This window comes from Astyanax mexicanus, chromosome 1 (assembly GCF_023375975.1).
Source record: "Astyanax mexicanus isolate ESR-SI-001 chromosome 1, AstMex3_surface, whole genome shotgun sequence".
Lineage (NCBI taxonomy): Eukaryota > Metazoa > Chordata > Actinopteri > Characiformes > Acestrorhamphidae > Astyanax > Astyanax mexicanus.
In genome coordinates, this window is record NC_064408.1 from 69,867,246 (window position 1) to 69,874,374 (window position 7,129).

General features: G+C 35.7%; 1 long non-coding RNA gene across 1 annotated transcript; it reads left to right on the forward strand.

The window, feature by feature from the left end:
* Positions 1 to 4,684: 4,684 nt before the first annotated feature.
* Positions 4,685 to 6,076, forward strand: LOC125802515 (uncharacterized). The gene is made up of 3 exons (XR_007439647.1): positions 4,685 to 5,060; positions 5,195 to 5,245; positions 5,920 to 6,076. It is a non-coding gene; the product is annotated as an uncharacterized LOC125802515 (long non-coding RNA).
* Positions 6,077 to 7,129: the final 1,053 nt, after the last annotated feature.

Below are 7,129 nucleotides of genomic sequence, written 5' to 3' on the forward strand. Positions count from 1 at the left end.
ACAGTCAAGCGTGTTTTACATCGCCATGGACTGAGAGGCTGCCGTGCAAGAAAGAAGCCCTTGCTCCAGAAAAGGCACCTTAAGACTCGGCTGAAGTTTGCTGCTGATCACATGGACAAAGATAAAACCTTCTGGAGGAAAGTTCTCTGGTCAGACGAAACAAAAATTGAGCTGTTTGGCCACAACACCCAGCAATATGTTTGGAGGAGAAAAGGTGAGGCCTTTAATCCCAGGAACACCATGCCTACTGTCAAGCATGGTGGTGGTAGTATTATGCTCTGGGGATGTTTTGCTGCCAGTGGAACTGGTTCTTTGCAGAAAGTAAATGGGATAATGAAGAAGGAGGATTACCTCCAAATTCTGCAGGAAAACTTAAAACCATCAGCCCGAAGGTTGGGTCTTGGGCGCAGTTGGGTGTTCCAACAAGACAATGACCCAAAACACACATCAAAAGTGGTAAAGGAATGGCTAAACCAGGCTAGAATTAAGGTTTTAGAATGGCCTTCCCAAAGTCCTGACTTAAACCCCATTGAGAACATGTGGACAGTGCTAAAGAAACGGGTTCATGCAAGAAAACCATCACATTTAGCTGAACTGCACCAATTCTGTCAAGAAGAGTGGTCAAACATTCGACCTGAAGCTTGCCAGGAGCTTGTGGATGGCTACCAAAAGCGCCTAGTTGCCGTGAAAATGGCCAAGGGACATGTAACCAAATACTAATGTTGCTGTATGTATATTTTTGACCCAGCAGATTTGGTGACATTTTCAGCAGACCCATAATAAATTTATGAAAGAACCAAATTTTATGACTGTTTTTTGTGACAAACATGTATGTGTTCCGATCACTCTATCACAGAAAAATAAGAGTTGTAGAACTTATTGAAAACTCAAGACAGCCATAACATTATGTTTTTTTACAAGTGTATGTAAACTTTTGACCACAACTGTATATATGAAATATATGGCTACTGCTACTCTTCTCATATCAGTGTTCTGTAATGGCTTAAGAGTGTAGAAAGAACACACAGAATAAGCAATGTATTTTATTGCATTACATCCTTTTATTCCCCCTTTCTACACTGCAAGAGCATAGTACAAGCTATAAAACTTCATACGAATAAGGTGTACACAGACAAATATTAGCGTTATGATCTTGTTCCTACACTCGATTTCTATCAAAATAGTATAAAAATAAAAACACTTGTTCTACAATCGCAGTCCTGTATAGACCACAGATCAGCTATTATTAAATAATGTGTCATTCTCAGCACTGCGGTTAGACAGTCATGTTGATTAGTGTGTTGGTGTGTGTTGATCTGACACAAGTGGATCCGACACAGCTACTGGACTTTTTAAACACTTTAGTGTCACAGCTAATAGTTGCTCTGTGGTGGTTCTGTGGGGTCCTGACCATTGAAGAACAGGGTGAAAGGAGGATAATAAAGTATGCAGAGAAAGATATACCGGACTACAGTCTGTATTATGAAAGTTGATAATGGATGTAAAAACAGGGAGGTGGTCATGTTATGCTTGAGTGGTGTACATACTGTATTTAAGTAAGGTTTATTACAAACAATATACTGTATATAAACCATAGTGCTGAAATCAATGATGATTTAGCACGCTAGACAAATAAAAAAAATAACATTGATTCAATATGCTTCTGCTTTCTTGGAAAGAAAGAAAAACTCCCAACTCAGGAAACTGAATATATGTTTATTGCATTTATAGTATACATACATTCAAAAAGTGGCCAGAATCATAAAAAAAGATATCTTTTCAGTGTATTTTACACATAAAGAAATATATACTCATATATTTATCTTATCAGTGTGGGTAGCAGTGTATAGAATATCTAGCCAACATAAAAAAAAAAAAATTAACCAAAATTTTCCTGTTATTCTGCTCTGGGGCTTTAAAAGCGCATACTCATAACAGTGTGTCGTTTATAAGCGGGTTATATATGAAGGAGGTGGCGCCATCTTGCGTTTCTGTGAGGAATCACAGCATTAGCTTATGAAGCAGGCTAAAGTATACATTTAAAACAATGCCTTTTTATATTCAGTGCACAGAACCACATGTCTGAAAACATACTATTAGGAGATAAAATTAATGTCAGGTTGTGGGGCAGCCATCATTTTCCAGTGGATGTCAGCTAAGTGGTAACAATAGCCTATTTGTTGAAAGGATGAAGTAAATGAGATACATTGTACTCTTAGCTCACACAATGACTTGCCATTAAGGCTTATTTTCTTAATTAAAATGATCTTTTAGTTTTTTTTGTTTAAAACTTTTAGATTACTCTTGTGTTAAAATTATATCAATTTGAAATCAAGTACCTAGCCTCTCCTTTGTAACTATTTGTTTTGTGTGGTTGTGTCAAGTTATTTGCTTGGCAATATTACCATTATGCATGTTTAGTTAGCTATGTGCAATAACTTTAAAGTACACTGTAGGGTAATTTACCACAGCATGACTTAGATAAAACTCGGATGTGAAAAATCCCAGAACATGAAAAGATGACCAATGAGTTTAGAATTAAAAATATATTAAAGTTTACTGGACAAATAGTTACAGCATTACACACACACACACACACACACACACACACATATATATATATATATATATATATATATATATATATATATATATATATATATATATATATATAAGGAACAAAAAATAATAAATATATATTAGAAAAGAGTAAAAAACGAGTGAACACAGTGTAATAAAATCTCGAATCTCGATAGATCAACACATTCAGAGAAAGAAAGAAAGAAAGAAAGAAAGAAAGAAAAAAAAGAAAGACAGAAAGAAAGAAAGAAAGAAAGAAAGAAAGAAAGAAAGCCAGTCGAGGAAGAGCAAAAAAGAAAGAATATTTATACATTTATGCAAATGACATGTGATTGGACAGAATCTATCAATATGATTACGTCAGCAGTTAACAGCTTGTTGTCCAGATCCAATGACGTGATCAGCTCCAGCCTGTCTGAGCAACAGGTTCTTCTCATGGTGTTGTTCAGCTCTGTGTCCTTCATGAACGTAGCAAACAGTCCTTCTGTTTCAAACAATCCTAAAGTGTCCTAAAGTATGTGAGAAGATGAAACAGAGATTGGATGGAAAGATCTTCTGGCCTGTGTACGACTTTACATCGTGTAGTACAGGCATACATTGGCTATCTGAGGAGAGGTTCCCAGCACTTCACTTCACTTATCTGTATTTTTTACTATGTTGTATATTAATAATAAAGACTTAAAAAACAACCTATTCAAGGTTTTACCTCATAAAGTCGACTGAGAGAATAAAGCTAAAGGTTGTATTAAGCTGCCATCAAAGCAAAAGGTGCTAATTTGAAAAATCTATAAAGTAAGCATGAAACATATTTTGGCTTGTTTAACACTTTTTCCGTTTACTTCATAATTACATAGTAGATCAGTCCAGATCATACCAGTGCACTGAATTATGCTGGATTTTACTTCAGACACATTAGCTAGATGTAAAGCCTTACGCTGCTCATGTCAGACTGTGACTACTGTACAAAAAAACACCAACAACAAGAACATCAAAAGATGGACCATGTGTGTGTGTGTGTGTGTGTGAGTGTGTGTAATTTGGAAAATAAAAAACCTGGCCTGACCAAAGCACCACGCTGGAGAGTGTCTTCTGTTTATTGCTAATTAAAAATTGCATATTAGGAAGTGCAGTATGGTTTTGCAAATGGAAAACAGAGTGGAGAATAGTCCTTTTAGTACATTTCAGTTATTTTCTGTTTCTTTGTCAAGGTTTTAGTCAATGTCTAACACTGACATCAAGTGGATGTAAGTGGAATAGCACACCTGAGACATTATCAGAATATTGTGCCTTGTGGGCCTTATATCAAATATCAAAAATAATTACTTAAAATTAACATGCAGTGAAAACGTGGTTGATCTAGAGGTGCAGCAAACGATTTTAATTATTCATAGTGACATTGTTTATTTTAATTGCCATGATATTTGACCAAATTTTGCCTTGACAGGATGCAATGTAAGTATGGAGACAATATGACAAATATTAGGTGAGTTAAATATTATTAATTAATGAACATTTAGTACGTGTCTTCAGTCACTTGAAAATAAAACAGTGTGAAGGTTGGGATTTCACTGGGAGTTTTCTCAGATTTGCACATGAAATTCTCACACACTTTTAAATAAATAATTTTGATATCCCGAGAGCTGTGCATTCTTATACATGGTTTAATAAATAGCTTGATATTTTTATGAATATAGCTAAATGAATCAATAAAATGCCTAAATTATTACAAAGCATTACAAAAAAAATATTTTTTTTTAAATCCAGTGTTGCATTAATGTTTATTATCGCTGCACAAAGCCTTCTCCAGCACGTTTTATTAATAATAATAATAATAATAATAATAATAATAATAATATATACTATAGTAATAACAATATATTATAATATATATATTATTGTAATGTTCTTCTTCATTATCTATAAACTATATTTCTTACTAAAAAAATTATTTATATCTTCCATTAAAAAAAACATACTGGACTTTAGTGACGTTAAAGCGCGTGGCGTCACAATAGAGTTTTTTAAGGCTATAAACTATTTTCATCTGAATATTATAGTTATATCTTTTATAATAACAATAAATAATGTTATTTTTAATATTATCATTGTCATTATTAGTAATAATATTATTGGTAAAAAGCATACGGGTCTTTTAGCCGCGGGGGCGCGCACGGTGTATAAGACTCGATTTATTTGTTTTTATTTAAACTGTTTCTGAGCTTCACGCCACAGCAGCAGTTTTTCCGCTCCTGAGAGAGATTTCCTCTTCTACTACAGATCCACCGCCTGATTAATCCTTTATACTGTTTAATTATCTACATTATCTTTTAATTATTCTGTAATTGTTGTGTTTTCTGTGTTGTTGTTGTTTTTTTGTTGTGTTTTTTTTTCTTTTTTAGGTAACCGGATCCGTTGTGAGGACCGACGCCCCGCGGTCGGACATGGACTGTCGGCGGACTTTCAGCGTCCATCCACCTGAGGTCAGTAAGCTCGAAATTTCCCGCGTTTTAGACCAAATTCATCATCAGGAACTAAACTGAATAAAACTGAATAAAAGTCAGAAATAAAGATGGAGATGGATCAGCATGAATTAAAGTGAGTCTCTGTTCTGCAGGCGGAGTCTGGAGCTCCAGAGGCTTCACCTCCTCACACTCTGCCTCTTTCTGTGAGTCTCTATTAAACTGCTACACCTCTATCAGACCCAGTATAACCTCACTTTAACTCTTTCAGAATCGCTTATAGAATTCAGCTCAATTTATTACTATCAGAACCACAGATTTACTGATATGGATGAATTATAAACCATTAAACCTAAACGGGTTGTTATTGAGTTGTGATAGTTCAGCTGCATGGTCATAGCGGTTTATCTCAATAACGAGTGTGCACTAAGTGGAGCTGACTAGTGTAACACATTATTTAGCATTTACTTTATTTAATAACGCTAGCAGACTGTGTAATTGTCCCTACTTGGGTTTATACAGGTCGGTTTATGTGCTCAAACATCATCAAATAAGCTCATAAAATATCTACTGGGCTGTTCAAAACATCAGTGTTAGCAGGGTCATACCCAGCTTTAAAAATTACATTTTACATTGCAAATAAACTAAATTGAATTTACAGTTGTTACATTTGATAATAGACAGGCCAATAGAAATACTTCAAACTGACTTGACATATAAGGTTTTTACTTTGTCTTGTAATTTTTTTTTACATTAGAACACAGTGGAAGTTTTATAACACATATTGTTAAATATATAGTAAACTAACTAAGTAAAGTATATGTATACAGTAGATTAAAAAAAATGGTTGGAATACAATTATCATTTGTGTCAATTGCAGGTGGATTCTGCGATGGACAGCTCAGATGACTGCAGCGTTCTGTCGCTGGGTGAAGTGCCAATCTCCTGGGTGGAACCGAATGCCTGTGTTAAGGAGGTGAGAAAAACACAAAGAAAGATTAAATTACAGTGAAGCATCACTGTCACACAGCTGCATCCAAAACCACATACCACCTAAAGTACTAAAACATTACAGTACCGTATATAGTATTAATTAGAGTCATACAGTATATATAATATGGTAAAATTGAGATGCCTGCAAGGCATCACTCTCCTACAGGTCTGTGTTCAGTATTATTTAAAACACTCACCAGCTTGGATGTAAACTCTTGTATATGTTAATATTTTTTGGGTGTTTGTATTAGAAAATCGTTAGTATACATTTTCCTATGTTTCAATTACAGGTGGTTTCTGATCCGGAGATCAGCCCACAGCACATCGATGTTCTCCTGCCGTTTTTCGTGAGTCTCTATCAGACTGTTATTGTTGAGCAGCCTAAATTTGAATAGATGATTAGTCCACATTGCAACATTATAGCACTATAGATTTATTTTTTCTTTTAGGTTGTGGCTGACTTGTAAATTAAATACAAATAACCATTAAAATGTTCTGCATATTAACATTAAGGCTCCTGCAATGTCAGTATCACATTTCAGATTAGTCTTTTTGCCGTTGTTTGTTTAGAAATTAATATTTTTATGGTTTCTCTTGAACAGTGCCAGGAAGCACCGACTGCACACCTGCCCACCACCACCACCACCTACCTATCATCCCAGCAAGACGACACTGGACTCCCCTCACCGACCCGTAGCAGATTTGGTAAACGCCTCACTAACATCTTTAGCAGCATGTTTAGTTGTTTCAGGTCACGTGACCGGGTCGTGGCGCTGGTCGGCGAGGCGGACACACTTCACTGGCTGGACATCAACAACCCAAAGCCTGTTTCTGAGCCAGTGCCTGCTGCAAAGGTAAGAGTTTGGAATAAATCCTGATTTCAAGTGTGGAGGAGGCATCTACAGTGTGCAGAAGCTCCTGTATTACACCATGTCTTATTTTATTCTGTTTTCTTGTAACCCTTTTCCTGCAGAGAGGATGTCTACAGCGCTTCCTGCGTCGCTTCAGGAGGTCGTCTAGGAAGGGGTGAAAAGGCTGCCTATTCAACATCTAGCAGCATACATACACTACATACATTCATTCATTCATTCATCATA